Source organism: Rhamphochromis longiceps, linkage group LG15 (genome assembly GCF_057381845.1).
Source record: "Rhamphochromis longiceps isolate RC_006_pf linkage group LG15, R_longiceps_female_GT1.1, whole genome shotgun sequence".
NCBI lineage: Eukaryota > Metazoa > Chordata > Actinopteri > Cichliformes > Cichlidae > Rhamphochromis > Rhamphochromis longiceps.
The window spans coordinates 41,984,791-42,001,708 of record NC_140571.1 but is presented as its reverse complement, the minus strand read 5'-3'; the positions used below and the strand labels follow the sequence as shown (position 1 = coordinate 42,001,708).

General features: G+C 45.8%; 1 long non-coding RNA gene across 1 annotated transcript; it reads right to left on the bottom strand.

Annotated features, from left to right (window-relative positions):
* Positions 1 to 11,242: 11,242 nt before the first annotated feature.
* On the bottom strand, positions 11,243 to 12,420 carry LOC146653232 (uncharacterized). The gene is made up of 2 exons (XR_014907720.1): positions 12,117 to 12,420; positions 11,243 to 11,500 (listed from the first exon to the last, which is right to left on the bottom strand). It is a non-coding gene; the product is annotated as an uncharacterized LOC146653232 (long non-coding RNA).
* Between the last annotated feature and the right edge of the window lie 4,498 nt (positions 12,421 to 16,918).

Sequence of the window (16,918 nt, the reverse complement as noted above, 5' to 3'; positions counted from 1 at the left end):
CATCAAGGAGCAGCGAGGCTTCTGGAAACAAAGGTGTAGCTCATCAATATTGCATTCTCACATGTGTGATAAATCTAATACATTAATTTATATAAGGTAATTTATATAAAGTCCTGTAGCATCACATAAAGAGCAGCAGTGAATTTTTTAAAACTGCATTCTTGATATAGATTCTTATGTGTATTAATTTATGAAGACAATAAAGGAAGCTAATAAACAGCCTGTAAATGTATATCAAATAACAGAGATCCAGTATATTTAAAAGAAACGCTAAATGATGATTAAAATCTGAAAATAAATAATTGCCTGGGCGAAACGTTTCATTCATCCAAAGATGTTTACGCTGCAGGGACATTTGTGCTGTTCGGTTTGACATGTGATCCAGCTGTGCAGCACATTATGTGTACCTGACGTAATTCGAGACTGATACAGCGGAGCTGTAGCTTCTCTTTTCGGCAGTTACGCGTCCCTTTCTTACATCTCTTTCTCTCTCCGTCTCTGTGATCCTGGCTGGGAGGAGCTAAGATGTGAAGAGAAGATGCGAGTGCATCAAGCAGGAATAAAAAGCCTCCATAGTTTTGACACATATATTTTTAATGATTGGAAATGAAAAACTTGGCCTTGCAAGTGGACATCATCTCTGTAAAAATGCAGAGTGTCTTTTCAGAGTTGTATAATGCCCCTTTTTGTAGATAAGGAATTACATATATCAGAAGCAGAAGAGATAAATGAATTTGGGTGATAGGAACAATTTATCTTCAATGCTTCACTGCACTTATTTACCAAATCTTTGCTTTTACAAAGGGATGCAACACTGGCTTTGACCAAAAAGGACACGTCATGTGGCTTCTGTGGCAACTGTGGTCATCAGTCATCTGGGTTGGATTTAAATACTCCTGAGAGACCCATACATCTAAAATGTTTCAGGGAAGAGCTCTACTGTGGCCAGTCCCGAATGCTATTTACATACAGCAAAGGGAATGGTCTCATGGACTAATTAATGTTTTGGGTTAAAAGACAAATTCTGATTTGAACGACAACTCACAATAAAAAAAATCCTGTAATGAGAGGACTAGTTATTAAAACAGTAATAGAAACCATTCTGTCATCCCGATCTATTCATTCAGATTAAACAGAAACAAAACTAAAAGTATTTAAGCAATACTTTATTTATGTACAAAAGATTTAGTTCCAGTTCCTAAAATTATTCCTGTGACATTTAATATTTTCGGTTGGGCTATTCATAAATTAACATTTTGGAATAAACTGGCTTCTTTTTTAAAAATCTTTTTCATTTATTCATTTTTTTTTTACATTTTACTCGTACATTTTTGCCAGTGTGCTTTAGCAGAATTGTGTTGGTGCCGTTTCAGATTGGACTGATGGTAGCAAGCCAAAATAATCAAGTAACCTCTCCGCTTTCACACTTTAATCAAAATATTTCCAAATCCTGCTGCACATGCAGACGTGTGACAAATCAATGGGAAAACTTACATGGAATGTCTTAAAAAGGTGTTGGGCCAACATGTGATCCCAGAACAGCTTTAGTATGCTTGGCACTCATTCTGAAAGTGTCTGAAGCTCAGCTGGATGACTAGAACATCATTCTACTAAATCAAATTTCCTCATTTAGTGTTTTGTTGACAGTCCAAAATGTCACATAGGTGTTCAGCTGGGTTGAGAGCTCAACTGTAGATGCCTTAGATTATCCACATATAATTAAATGGCATTTTTATTTTACCTAAATGTGCAATGCAATTATATTTACCCACGCATACTCAGTAGTAGATAAAAGGGTAATATTACAGGTTTGTACAGGAAAGAAGAAATAATGATACTTTAAGTACTTTTCAGCAGCGATAAAGTATAAACAACGGTAATTTGTGGAATTTCTTTATTCACGTTAATTCACGTTTTGAACTTTTATCAGAGTCATTTTGAAATGTCTGATTGACGCTTGAACAGTGTTTTGTAAAGAAAAAAAAATCAAGTTATATGTGACTCCAGAGATCACATGGGCCTGTGCCCTGTAGTGTTTTGTTGGTGTTTACGTTTTCTTCTTAGTGGGAAGTGGTGAATAGTCCTTCCATCCATCTTCTTCCGCTTACCCTGGGCCGGGTCACGGGGGCAGCAGCCTAAGCAGAGAAGCCCAGACCTCCCTCTTCCTAGCCACCTCTAGCTTATCCGGGGAAACACCAAGGCGTTCCCAGGCCAGCTGAGAGATATAATCTCTCCAGCGTGTCCTGGGTCTGCCCCGGGGCCTCCTCCTAGTGGGACATGCCCGGAACACCTCACCCAGGAGGCGCCCAGGAGGCATCCTTAGCTGGCTCCTTTCGATGTGGAGCAGCAGCGGCTGTACTCTGAGCCCCTCCCGGATGGCTGAACTTCTCACCCTCTCTCTAAGGGAGAGGCCAGCCACCCTTCGGAGGAAGCTCATTTCTGCCTCTTGTATCCGCGATCTCGTTCTTTCGGTCACTACCTACAGCTCGTGGCCATAGGTGAGGGTAGGGATGTAGTGAGAGGTTCACTTTTACACTCAGCTCTCTCTTCACCACGGCGGACCGGCGGAGCATCCGCATCACTGCGGCTGCAGCATCAATCCGACTGTCGATCTCCAGCTCCCTTCTCCCATCACTCGCAAACAAGACCCCGAGATACTTGAACTCCTCCACTTGGGGCAGGAACTCATCCCCGACCTGAATGGGCACTCCACCCTTTTCCGGCTGAGAACCATGGCCTCAGATTTGGAGGTGCTGATCCTCATTCCCGCTGCTTCACACTTGGCTGCGAACATTCCAGTGCGAGCTGGAGGCCATCACCCGATGAAGCCAACAGAACCACATCATCCGTGAAAAGCAGAGATGAGATTCTGAGGCCACCGAAGTGAAAGCCCTCCGCCACTTGGCTGCACCTAGAAATCCTGTCCATAAAAATTATGAACAGAATCGGTGACAAAGGGCAGCCCTGGCGGAGCCCATCACCCACCAGGAACGAGTCCGACTTATTGCCGGCAATGCGAACCAAGCTCTTACAACTGTTGTATAGGGATCGAATGGCCTGTAGCAATGGACCAGACCACCAGTGTGTGAATGTGAGAGTGAATGAATAGTGGAATTGTAAAACGCTTTGAGGGTCTCAAAAAGCGCAATGTAAATGCAATCTATTAATTAGTGTCTGTTTTCCTGTATAATAACTGAAGTTATGCACTTCTTAAAATTATTTATGCACTACTTAAAGCTATATATGTCACGGGTTGCCGGGGCAAGCTCCTGGGTCCTAAACAAAACAAAACGAAGCAAAACAAAACAGGAGCACTAAGAGTTCAAAACAAAACATCCATAAAAAACACACAGGGCTCGTGAACAGGTCCAAAACAGGAAGTCCATCAGATCACAGGAGCTCAGGAGGTGATCGACACATAGTTCAGGAGGCCGACCCGGAGGCCAGCAGCACAGAGGTCCAAAACAAAACAGCTCAGGGGACCGGCCCGGAGGCCGACAGCACAGGAGTCCGAACAGTTCAGGGGGCCGGCCGTGCAGAGGGCAGCGGCGAAGGAGGTGACTGAGCTGGTCTGGAGGCCGACCGTGCGGAAGGCAACGGCAGCGACTCAGGCAAAGGGGGCCTGGAGGCCAGCTGGGTGGAAGGCAGCGGCAGCGATGACGACAGAACTGGTCCGGAGGCCAACTGTGCGGAAGGCACGGAGGCTGGACCACGCGAGGCAGAGGCAGAAGAAGAGGCTGGACCAGGCGAGGATGATGAGGCTGCTGCAGACGAGGATGAAGACTCTGAGGCTGGACCAGGCAAGAATGGCTCTGCAGGCAACGGCGTGGAAGCTGGAGACGGTGGCGCCACAGGTGATGGCGTAGAAGCCGGAGACGGTGGCGCTGCAGGCTGGACGGATCCCTCAGACCCTCCAGCGAAGACACGAGACGAAAGCCGGACGGGCCCCTTGGACCCTCCAGCAGAGGCTATCACAAAGCCAGCAGGCACGGAGTCCTTTGGCAGACACGAAGGCAATGGGCGCTGTGCTGAGCACTGGCTCCTCCCAGACAGCGCTGGCGCGGTGTAGTTTTCTGGGAGCTGCTTAACCTTCAGGGGTCCAGAGTCAGCTCAGGGCTGATACCCTGCCTCTGGGGAGGCCCTGAAGGAAGTTACAGTTCATGAGATACACCAAAGGTTATCATGTGATTCTCTCCCTGCATTGAATGAATGTGTGAGGCCGGTGACACTGAAGCCTGAGCTACGGGTAGCAGCGAGGCTGGAGACTGAGCTACGGGTAGCAGCGAGGGTGGAGACTGAGCTACGGGTAGCAGCAAGGCTGGAGACTGAGCTACGGGTAGCGGTGACACTGGGGCCTGAGCTACGGGTAGCAGCGAGGCTGGAGACTGAGCTACGGGTAGCAGCGAGGGTGGAGACTGAGCTACGGGTAGCAGCGAGGGTGGAGACTGAGCTACGGGTAGCAGCGAGGGTGGAGACTGGGCTACGGGTAGCAGCGAGGGTGGAGACTGAGCTACGGGTAGCAGCGAGGGTGGAGACTGAGCTACGGGTAGCAGCGAGGGTGGAGACTGGGCTACAGGTAGCAGCGAGGGTGGAGACTGAGCTACGGGTAGCAGCGAGGCTGGAGACTGAGCTACGGGTAGCAGCGAGGCTGGAGACTGAGCTACGGGTAGCGACACTGGAGACTGAACTATAGGAGACAGTGGAGGCACAGGAGACTGAGCTAAGGGCGAGTGAGCAGCTGACACTGAAAACTGAGCGGAAGGTGGCTGCCGGGCAGCTAAACGAGCTTGAGGCTGGGCAGCTAGCTGAGCCGAAGGCTGCTGAGCAGGTGAATAGCCGTTCACTTTAGTAGCTGCCACACAAAACACAGCCCCAGAATAAACAGTTCCACAGTCCAAAACAGGAAAAGAGTCCTCAAGTCAAGTCAAGTTGGCTTTATTATTATTGTCACTTCAACCATATACAGTTAGTACACAGTGAAGCGAAACAACGTTCCTCCAGGACCAAGGTGCTACATGCAAAATAAATTTACAACATAAATTAACAGAAAACACTAAACTAGCTTTTTTTTTTTTTTTTTTTTTTTGGCCTGTCCCGTTTGGCTCTTTTGCCATCAGAATTGTTGTCTAAAGGCAAAGAAAGATGCCCAACGAATTTACTTTACCAAACTGACCATCCCAGCCTTGCCGTAATGGTCCATTTGATTCACCTTTTATTGTTTATTTTATTTTTACTTACTGAATACGGGACAGACTTGACTGGGGGAAAGAAGGGGAGAAAGAAAGAGGGAAAGAGAAACAGCTGAGAAGAGGGACGGGGGAGAAGGGCAAAAGACAAAAACCAACAGAACGGGCAGAGAAAAAAAATGCATATATCAATCACCTGGGTCACCTGCTGAGAAAGAAAAAAGAAAGCAAGCAGAAGAGAACAAGAGTAATAGAATAAACAACATCACAATGATATATGGGAATATGACAGTAAATACTAAATGTTAAACATTATTGTGCAGCACATAAGATCAACAGAACACAGTGTGCTTTGAGGTAGGAGCCAAAAAGGGTGTAGTTTGTGGGTGTGATCACCCGTGTGTACACCTGTGAGCATGGACGCGCTTGTTTTTTGTTTTTTTAAAAGGTTCCTTCATGTAATAATCTGCTAGAGGGTGTGGGGGGGCCACAGCCCCGTCCTCCAGGGCGTGAAGCAGGTGTGGAGGAGATCAAAACTCCAGACATCCAGAGGCCCCCAGAACACAAGAGACCAAGGAAGACCAACAGAGGGGCAGCCGCACCACTGTCCCAGAAAGAGCTGAGGAGAGTCCCAGATGAGGGCTCACTCAGCAGCCGCGGAGCAGAAGCCAGGGGGAGTTGCAGTGACGCGCCCGTGAGCTCCGCCGGCAGCCAGCTGCGCCTGAGTGACCGAGCCCCAGGCCGAGAGGCCGGGGGCACCCCACCTCCGAAGTGGCCCGAGCGAGCCCCAGGCTCCAGGCCCCGATAAGCGGCCGCCAAGGAGTGAGCCGGTGTGTACCTGGACGCCCATCCCCGGACACAAAGAACCACCAACGCACCGATGTCTGAGGGGGTCCGCCACTGGCAGGGGAAGTGGTGGTAGGGGGAGATAGGCCTCCAAACCTTGGAGGGCCTGAGATGTCCCCAGAGAGGTGGCGCCTGACACCCAACCTGACATATAGACACAGACATACAGGCACACACAGATACAAACATCCATTCCCACCCTCATGCTCTCATATGCACTTACTCCACACTCAACCAACGTGGAGACAGACATAAAGAGACGTTGTACACACGATCACACTCCCCAAGCGTACTCTACAAACCGGGTCTAGGTGCCCCCGCCCCTGGAGGGGGGAACTGCACCCAGACCCAGGTGGTGTTTCCCTTTTCCCTGCGGTGGGGGGAGGCAGACCGCCCCGACTCCGCAGCAGCAGGAAGGCTCCACACTCCAGACCGCAGTCGGACGGCCAACTCCTCCTCCTAGTCCTAGCCCCCCTGCTCCAGCAGGTCGCAGAGAACGGGGGTGAGAGAAGACTCCGAACCTCCCTCCACCCGCTCATTGTAATGTTGATGCATGTGTGTTCTAAGGTGCATTTAAAACCCAGGAGGGCTTGGAGCTACCTGCCAGAGAGCAGCAGGTAAGCGCATGGTCCCTCCTGCTAGCCCTCAATGTCTACGTGTATTTAAAATTGAGAGGTGGGCAACGATGCCAGGGGTGGGGTGTACACCCTGATGGTACTTTGGACTCCGTGTATCGTGCCCACCCCCAAGATCCTATATGTATGTGTAATGAGAGTGTGAGTAATGTGAATGTCTAAGTTGTGGGATAAAATTGAGGCAGAGGCAGCCAGAAGGGGACAGAGGGGGGGGGGGGGGGGGGTAGCCTCCTCTGCACCCTGGTGACATACCCCTACTCCAAGGCCCTGCATGTGTGGGTGGTTGTGGTGGAGCGGGAAGAGGGAGGCAGCTGGAGATGGGGAGGGAAGGAAGGGAGGGGCAAGTGACCCCTCCCTGGGGCCAGCTCCCCCGCTGACCCCAGTAGGCACCCCCATACTCCGCGACCCGCCAGGGAAAGGGGGCCCAGGCCCATCCAGACCGGGCCCAGTGCAGCAGCGCCGCCCGGCCCCACAGAGCCCGGGACAGTCCACCCAACCCCACCACAGAGAAAACTGCACCCACCCCACCATCCACTCATCTTCCAGACTACATAAGACAATAAACACCCAGGCTGAGATCTTCCTCCACCTCTCCTGTATCTCCCCCTCCTGCAGAGGGAGCTCCTGAGGAGAGGAAAGCTCCTGCAAGATGTGACAATCTCCCCCACCAGTTGAAGAGCCCCCCAGGTGGCTCGACGCACCGGCGGCACCCTGCTCCAGGGCTGGGCCCCCATGCACCCACCCGCCCACAACCCCGGCAACACACCAACCAGGACCCAAGCCCCCGAGGCCCGGTCCGGGTCCCAGCCCAGAGACGGAGCGCCCCCAGAACCTCACGCCCATCCCGGACCCACCCAGGGGCAGCCAGGCTACCAGGTCAGTAACCCACGTCCGTCAGCACAGACCCTCCCCTAGCCCCGCTGCACGCAGCCGCGAGGAAACAGTCACCGGAGAGCCAACAGAGCCCCTAACCGGACATGACCGCTACCCCGGGTTGAGCCCCCCAAGGAAGATGCCTCCGGGGAACCCCCCGACGCCCTAAGCCTGTCCCTACCCCCACACCAATCACAACAGTGAAGGCGGGACCAAACTATGACCCCCCACCCCCACTAGGTGATGGAGCTGATCAAAGGAGCCCAGAGCAATTGATCTGATGTGGTGGCAGAGGCTGTATCAAGACTAATGTAATCTAATAGATAATTTCTATATTGGTTAGAATTAAGATTATTTTTATTTTTCCAGTTCATGAGGACTGTTTTCTTGGCTATGCATAGGGCAGTGAAAACCATATGGGCGATATTCTTTTCTGAAGTGACATTATCTAAGCTGCCCAACAAACACACTAAGGGGGAAGTTGGAATGTTACATTTCAGACACTTCGATAAGTCTTCACATATCTCGCGCCAAAACTTCTGAACTGGTGGACAGAACCAAAGAGCGTGGATATAATTGTCCGGTGAATTGGTTTGGCAGTGTGAGCAGTTGTTGGTAGACGTAAAGCCCATCTTGAACATCCGATGACCTGTATAGTGCACTCTATGTAATATTTTGTATTGAATTAATTGAAGACTGGGATTTCTAATTAGATGAAAGGTTTTTAAGCAAATCTGAGACCAGAAGTTTAGGTCTAAGTTAACTGATAAATCCGCTTCCCATTTTGCAATAGGAAGTGATATTGATTCGTCTGTTTTAGAAAGCATTCTGTATATTTTGGATAGTAATTTGGGGGGTTTAAGAGTAAGAAATTGAACCACACTTGGTGGTGTTTGTAGTTCAACTTGACCCGGTTTAAATTTCTTTTTTACTATGGATTTAATTTGTTGATATTCTAAAAATCTTTTCTTGTTGATCCCATATTGTGTAACTAGTCCGTCAAATGAAATAAATTCTGTTCCTTCTAGTATATGTTCTAAATATTTGATTCCTTTATCACTCCAATCTGAAAAGTTTATCATATTATTGTTTTGTAATATGTCAGGGTTGTTCCAGATAGGTGTACGTTTGCATGGGATTAATGAAGACGCCGTCAATTTTAGAAACTCCCACCATGCTGTCAGAGAAGAGCTGATGTTGATGCTTTTAAAGCATTCATGTCGTTGGATGTTTGAGCTGATAAATGGTAGGTCTGAGATCTCTAGATTATTGCAGAGTGCTTGTTCTACATCTAGCCAAGGTTCATCTAAGAGGGTATGTTTTAGCCATCCTGAGATAAACTGAAGCCTGTTGGCTAAGAAGTAGTGCTGAAAGTTAGGTAGTTCTAATCCTCCTCTATCCTTGGTCTTTTGTAGTGTTTTTAAGCTTATACGTGGGGGTTTATTTTTCCAAAGGAATTTGGACATACATGAATCTAGAGATCTGAACCAATCTTGTGGCGGTTTAGTTGGGATCATTGAGAATAAATAATTTATTTTTGGTAAGACCATCATTTTTATAGCGGCAACCCTTCCCATGAGTGATATGGGTAGACATTTCCATCTAGCCAGATCATCTTCTACCTTCTTTAAAAGTGGGATATGGTTTAATTTAGTTAGATCTGCAAGCTTGGGAGAAACATTAATACCTAAATATTTTATATTTCCCGATTGCAGTGGTGTAGAAGAGGAATTATGGAAGGAGCAATTAATCGGTAGGACTGTAGATTTTGACCAGTTAATTGAGTAATCTGATATTCTTGCAAAAGAGTTTATCAATTCAATCACCCCAGAGATATTGGTTTGTGAATTTTGGAGAAAGAGTAACACATCATCCGCATAAAGGCTGATTTTATGTTCCACGTTCTTGCATTTTATGCCCTTAATTACTGAATTCTGTCTAATTGCTGCTGCTAGTGGTTCAATAAAAATTGCAAATAGTGAAGGGGAGAGTGGGCATCCCTGCCTGGTGCCCCTCAAGAGACAGAAGCTGGAGGATGTCTGGTCATTTGTTCTAACACAAGCTGTTGGGGAATTATATAATATTTTTAACCAGTTTATGAAAGAGGATCCAAAACCAAATTTGTGTAAAGTTGCAAATAGAAATTTCCAGTTAACTCTGTCAAATGCTTTTTCTGCGTCTAAAGAGAATATTGTAGTTTCTAGGTTTTTACTGTATGAGTAGTCTATCAAATTAAGTAATCTACGTGTATTTGTTGATGAGTGCCTACCTTTTATGAAACCAGTTTGGTCAGGATGAATTAAGAGGGGGGTTATTTTCTCCAGTCTCTTTGAGAGAGCTTTGCAGATTATTTTAAGGTCTACATTTATAAGGGATATTGGACGATAGCTTGAGGGATATACAGGGTCTTTGCCTGGTTTTAGCAGGAGATTAATGTTTGCAGAATTCATATTTGATGGAAGTCTGCCCTTTTCTTTCATTTCCAACAACGTTCTGTAGAAAACTGGTGCTAGAATCGACCAGAATTCTTTGTAGAATTCTGCAGGAAAGCCGTCTGGACCTGGAGCCTTATTATTGTGCATACTTATCAGGGCTTCCTGGAGTTCACCTGGTGTCAGTGGTGAATCCAGTGCCATTGCTTGAGTGTCCAATAATTTTGGAAGAGTTATGTTGTCCAAAAACTGATCAATTTCTTTTTTAGATGGGTTTATTTGTGGTGAATACAACGTTTTATAGAAATCCCTGAAAATGTTGTTTATTTGTATCGGTTCATATATTGTGTTCCCAGATGAATCTTGAACAGCACATATAGTTGTTTTTTCTTTATTTATTTTTAGCTGGTTTGCTAGAAATTGACCGGATTTATTACCATGTTCATAATTTTGTAGGCGTAGTCTTTGTACTAAGAATTTTGTTTTTTTATCAATTATCTCATTTAATTCTAGTTTTGTTTTGCGTATTTTGTTCAATGTTTCCTGATCTTGGTGGGACGCGTAGGCTTCTTCTAGTGATTTGATGTTTTTTTTCTAATTCCTGAATATTTTTGTTTTCTTTTTTCTTTTTATGTGATGAGAAAGAAATTATTTTACCTCTCATCACAGCTTTCCCTGCTTCCCATAGAACAGAAGCTGATGTTTCGGGAGTGTCATTATAGTCCAAATATGAAGTCCACTCTTTTTTAAAATATTTAATAAAGTCTTCATCTTTAAGTAGTGATATATTAAATCTCCAGTTTTTTCTTGGCGTAGTATTATTCTTGTGCATTAGTGTTAAAGATACAGGACCATGATCGCTGACAGCTATAGGGTGAATCTCAGTGTCTGAAATGTCGTTCAGCAGTGAGCTGCTGACCAAAAAATAATCCAGACGAGAGTACACAGCAAATCCAGCATGTCCAAATTAACACTGTCGGATTTGATTTCAACACTATTAAAGTGTCTATATGGGTCCACACCAGAGAGTGTTAATTTAACTCTTTTTGGAGAGTTGGTACGTTAACTCTGATTTAGTGTTAAACACCAAATCTGTCTGGAGTTGATAATTTAACACTTGGTGTTAAGAGTTTATATATTAACTCTCAAAGAGTATTTTAGTTTAACTACGTAAGAGTTATCTTCTAATTCATTCTAAAAAGCGGGAATTTCACCGTTCTGAACTTCTAGAAATTTCTTTTGGAAATAAACATTTACTAAAAAGATGCAATGGTTTTTGAAAAACATTTATTCTGAACTGTGCACCACAATTTCAAAACATTTTCTGAAAGATGTAACAGTATACATGCTCTCACTTTCATTAGAGTTTTGTTTATCAAAAGGTCTGACATAGGTGAGCTGGTAAATACAAATAACAGCATTCTCATCACTTATTTCTTCAATACAATATGCATGTCCTTCATTCATCCCTTTGTGGAACTTCAACGCACTTCTGCTCTCCCCCATATTCCATCTTCACAAGCATATCCTGTGTGGAGATTGAATAAAAATTAGTTGACACTAATTAATGGCACTAATAATCCAGTAAACAATTGCAGCACAGTAAAAAAAAAAAAAAAAAGAAAAAAAAGAAAAAAAAGAAGGAGTCCTCTTTGAGCCATTACTTGTGTAAAGTATTTTCCCAAAAGACAAAGACACAGGCAACAGGTAATACTGAACTAAATGTAAAACCTCAACCTTTTTAATTTTTACCTAAACCGTGTGCACAAAACTCTGGAGGGATCTATGCTAACGTAGAATCCAGTCAGGACGCCTGCTACTGCTGTTTGCTCGTTTTTTTTTTTATTTTTATGGGCGATCGTTTTCAGGCTTCAAGTAGCACCATTATACCAACATTTCACATTCTAGACATTGTTTTAGGTGTATTTGACCAAAAGTTTGACTGAAAATTCACATGCAAGCTTTTTTTCAAGGCTGTGGTATTTGCCTGCAAACAATACCTTTCAGCTAGCTAAAACAGAATATTATGCTATCACCGAGCAACATGGCTAATGCCTTTCACACAGCTTTGTCTCAACTCCAAAGAGCCACAGAAGTAAAAGCTCATAATAATAATTGAAACAATCTTTGAAAAAATGACTTACCAAGCATGGCAAACAACTCAAATATGTAGAGCAAAAAGTTCTGAAACGGCTTCACTTCAGCTTCGATTGGAGCCGTGTTGGGGGCGGAGTCTGTGAATTTACTCTGTTGGTGTCATAGCCCTTCTAGGAGTTCAGAGTTAAGAGGTCAAGAGTTAATGTTTCCATTGTAACACCTCCAGATTTGACAGAGAAACACTCATTTTTAACACTCGATTTTAACTACTATCATTTTACACCTCAGAGTTACATTAAAAGAATGTGACTCTGCTTAGAGTAAAATTAACTCTACTTTTGCAAGGAGACTATTAACACCAAAACATTTAACACTTTTGAATTTGCTGTGTAGGAGTGATGGACATCTGAGAAAAAAGTATATTCCTTACTGGTGGGGTGAAGGGAGCGCCATGCATCGCAAAGACCAAAGTCGCTCATATACTGTTTGATTATATTTGTGGACTGCCAATTACGCTGAGTTCCCGCTGTATTGAGCCTATCCATGTCTTCATTTAGTCCAAGGTTGAGGTCGCCTCCAAGAACAAGTGTGCCATCTAAGTGTTCAGAGAGTGCACTGAAAAAACCGTGAAAGAATGAGGGATCATCAACATTTGGACCATATACACTTGCAATACATAGCTTTTTATCAAGTATAGATAGTTTAATGATTAAGAATCTGCCCTCTGGATCTATAACTGTATCGAGTACTGTGAAATTAATATTTTTATGTATTAAAATTGCTGCTCCCCTTTGTCTAGAATTATAACAAGCTGAGAACACATTAGGAAACTCAGGTGTTTTAAGTTCATTCGAACCTCTAAGAGGTCTGTGGGTCTCTTGTAATAGGACAACATCTGCCTGTAGTTTTTTGAGTTGGTTAAATATTTTTAACCTCTTTTCTCTGGAGCCAGCTCCATTTATATTCCATGTAATGAACCTCAGTGTACCCATAGATGTTTGTGTATAGGGATGTATGCTGTGTGCATCGCTTAGACAGGTGGAGAGAATACGTCACTTGTTCATAAATAAAGAGAAGGAGAGAGAGAAAAAATGTGTGGCGAGATGCTCCCTGAGTCGGACTTTGTGTATGCATAGTTACTAATATGAGTAGGCTTGGCTTAAGTGTGTGTATCCTAAACGACTGTGTGCGCTGTCTGACTGATGTAAATGTGCTGCCGTTGAGCGCATGGTGCGTATGTGTCGAAATAAAGGATGTTTGTGGATGAGTGTCGAAGCAGGTGATCGAGGCAGTGAAAGGAATAAAGAAAGAAACCAAGGACAGGGGTGAGCAGCATAAAACCAAGAGGGGGAAAAGAGAGGAGGAAAAAAAAAAAACAGAAACAAAACGTAAACATTCCAATTAAATCACTGACGGAGAGTGACGGTGTTAATTCTGCTATGAAATCACACTTTAAGATGCGATTTGTTAAACAGATGTTAATGCAAGTTAGTGTGAGTGGATAGGGAAATGGTGTAGCTGATTCTTATCTGGTGTGAGGTTAATACAGCCACGGAGTGATGTTGGGGTCGCGGTGGAGCTGTCCGTCCACGTACAGCCGGTCCACAGCGATGACAGCGCGGGAGCCCTTCTGGATGAAGCCGCGTCGGATTGGGAAGAGGACCCTGCGTCGTTCCAAGATCTCTTTGGGGAACTGGTCGTTCACGCTGAAGTCCGTTCCTTTTAATTCCCTGCCGCGGCTTTTCACATGTTGCTTTTGTTTGAAGTGGCCGAATTTGGCCACGATAGGACGTGGTCTCCCGGCCGTAGCCCGAATGGGGCCGAGGCGATGCACCCGATCGAAGACGATGTTCTTCACAGTGTCCTCCGGCAGCTTCGGGTGGGTTTTGATGAAGCTTTTTACCGTGGTCTCCGCGTCCTCTCCAGCGGCTTCTGGAATACCAGAAAATACCAGATTATCACGCATGCTACGAGCTTGTAGATCGATAACTGTTTCTTTTATTTTTTTATTTTCTCTATTGAGCTGGGTAACATTATCTGTGAGACATTTCACCGACTCCCTTAGCGTGGCATTTTCAGCAGCAAGCGTTTCCACCTGCTGCTGGCTGTACTCCAGGGATTCTCGCAAGCATTTAAATTCTCGGTGAAGAATCTCCACCAAGGACAGCCTTGCGTCGAAACTGGACAATCGCTTGTTGATTGACTCCAATATGTCGGCAATATCTTTGCCGGCTGGCGATGTTGAGCCGGGGGAATCTGCCGGGCGTTGTCTTTTCGACGACGGCGTCTCAGCTTTGGCCGGGGAAGCTGCACACGGGGTCTTCTTCATCACGAGATCCTGAAAGCACTGATCGATGTAATCTTGGAGAGTCTCTAAACTCTCCTCGTTGTTCTCCAGGGTGTTGGAGATTATTTAGACAAATAGTGTTAGTTATAAGACAATTGATAAGTGTATTTGGTAATGCTGAAGCTTAAATGAATTTGTTCAAATCTAAACTACCATTTGCTTTAATTTTCCGCCAAAATCTCCGGCGTCTGACGTCAGTTACAACATGAGTCGCTTACCTTGTCCGTCACTTCCGTCACTTACTCACCTGCTCCGTCACTTACTCACCTCTTCTAAACTAGCTAACTAAGAGGCCTAGTTAGCTGGCTAGCAGAGACAAGACAGACTGACCTAACATGAATTACAATATAAATTAACAAAAACTAACTATCTAACTATCTAAGGAAGACTTTTTTTTTTTTGTTAACAGACAGCAGACAACAAAGTGCACGTGCAAATGTGCGAACAAGAGCAGCAAAGTGACAGTGTGACAAAAAAACACAACGTAACATAATAAGGTTTTGTGATGATGAGTTGAGGTAGTGGAGGAACAGTAAACATTCCTTAGTGTAGCAGCAGAAATTAGGAAGTAAAGAAGTTAGTGCAAAAAGTCCAGTAATAATATTGTGCAAAAGAGCATTTACAGGTTGGTGTGTACGATAGTTTGGTGGTGTAGGTCAGTGTGTTTGCGCTTGTGTTGATTAGTCAGTCCAGTCTCAATGTTTTGAGGTAGTTGAGTTAAGCTGAGTGATAATGTTTGTGTGTGTGTGTGTGCGTGCGTGCGTGCGTGCGTGCGTGCGTGCGTGTGTGTTTATCAGTCAGTCCCTTTTTGCTGAGGAGACGGATGGCTTGTGAAAAAAAGCTGTTGCACAGTCTGGATGTGTGTGCCCGAATGCTTCGGTACCTTTTTCCAGATGGCAGGAGTGTGAAGAGTGTGTGAGAGGGGTGTGTCCGATCAGCCACAATGCTGGTGGCTTTGCGAATGCAGCGTGTGGTGTAGATGTCCTCAACAGAGGGGAGAGAGACCCCGATGATCTTCTCTGCTGTTCCCACTATCCGCTGTAGGGTCTTGCGGTCCGATATGGCACAGCTCCCAAACCAGACAGTGATGCAGCCGCTCAGCATGCTCTCAATAGTTCCTCTGTAGAAGGTGGTCAGGATCGGTGGTGGAAGCTGGGCCTTTCTCAGTCTTCTCAGAAAGAAGAGACGCTGTTGGGCTTTCTTGTGCAGGGAGCTGGTGTTGAGGGACCAGCCGAGGTCCTTCTCCAGGTGTACGCCCAGGAATTTGGTGCTGTCGACGATCTCCACAGAGGAGCCGTTGATGCTCAGCGGTGAGTGGTCGCCTCGTGTCCTCCTAAAGTCAACAACCATCTCTTTTGTCTTGTCAACATTCAGAGACAGGTTGTTGTCTTTACACCAGTCCGTTAGCCTCTGCACTTCCTCTCTGTACGCTGACTCGTCGTTCTTGCTAATGAGACCCACCACGGTCGTGTCATCAGCGAACTTAATGATGTGATTTGAACTGTGTGTTGCTACACAGTCATGAGTCAGCAGTGTGAACAGCAGAGGACTGAGTACACAGCCTTGTGGGGCCCCAGTGCTCAGTGTGGTGGTGCTGGAGGTGCAGTTCCCGATCCGTACTGACTGAGGCCTTCCGGTCAGAAAGTCCAGGATCCAGTTGCAGAGGGAGGTGTTCAGGCCCAACAGGCTCAGCTTTCCGATCAGTTGTTGGGGGATGATCGTGTTGAATGCTTGTAAGCCCTGCCACATGCGCCGTGTGTCGCCGCTGTCCTTGAAGTGGTTGTGGATTCTCTGGGCGTGTGCGCGCTTCGCCTCTCTGATGGCCCGAGAAAGTTCGACCCTAGCTCTTCTAAGCGCCACCTTATCTCCCTCTTTGAAGGCAGAGTCTCGGGTCCTCAGAAGTGCACGCACTTCCGCAGTAATCCACGGTTTCTGGTTGGGTCGTGAGATGATGGTCTTGGAGACAGTGACGTCATCGGTGTACTTGTTGATGTAGCTGGACACTGATGACGTGTACTCCTCCAAGTCAGTGAAGTCGCCGTAAGTTGCAGCCTCCCTAAACATGTTCCAGTCAGTGCTCTCGAAACAGTCCTGAAGAGCAGAGATGGCTCCTGCTGGCCAGGTTTTCACCTGCTTCAGAACCGGTTTTGATCGCCTGATGAGTGGTCTGTATGCTGGAATTAGCATAACAGAGATGTGGTCTGAGTAGCCGAGGGGTGGGGGGGGCTCTGCCCGATATGCGCCGGGGATGTTTGTGTAAACAAGATCCAGCGTGTTTTCCCCTCTCGTTGCAAAGTCCACATACTGATGGAATCTAGGAAGCACTGACTTGAGATTTGCATGGTTGAAATCTCCAGCAACAATAAACAGTCCATCCGGGTGTGTATTTTGCAGTTCACTGATCTTTGTATACAGTTCCCCTAGCGCTTCCTTAGCATTAGCGCTAGGTGGAATGTACACTCCGATAATGAAAACAGTGGTGAATTCCCGTGGTAAATAAAA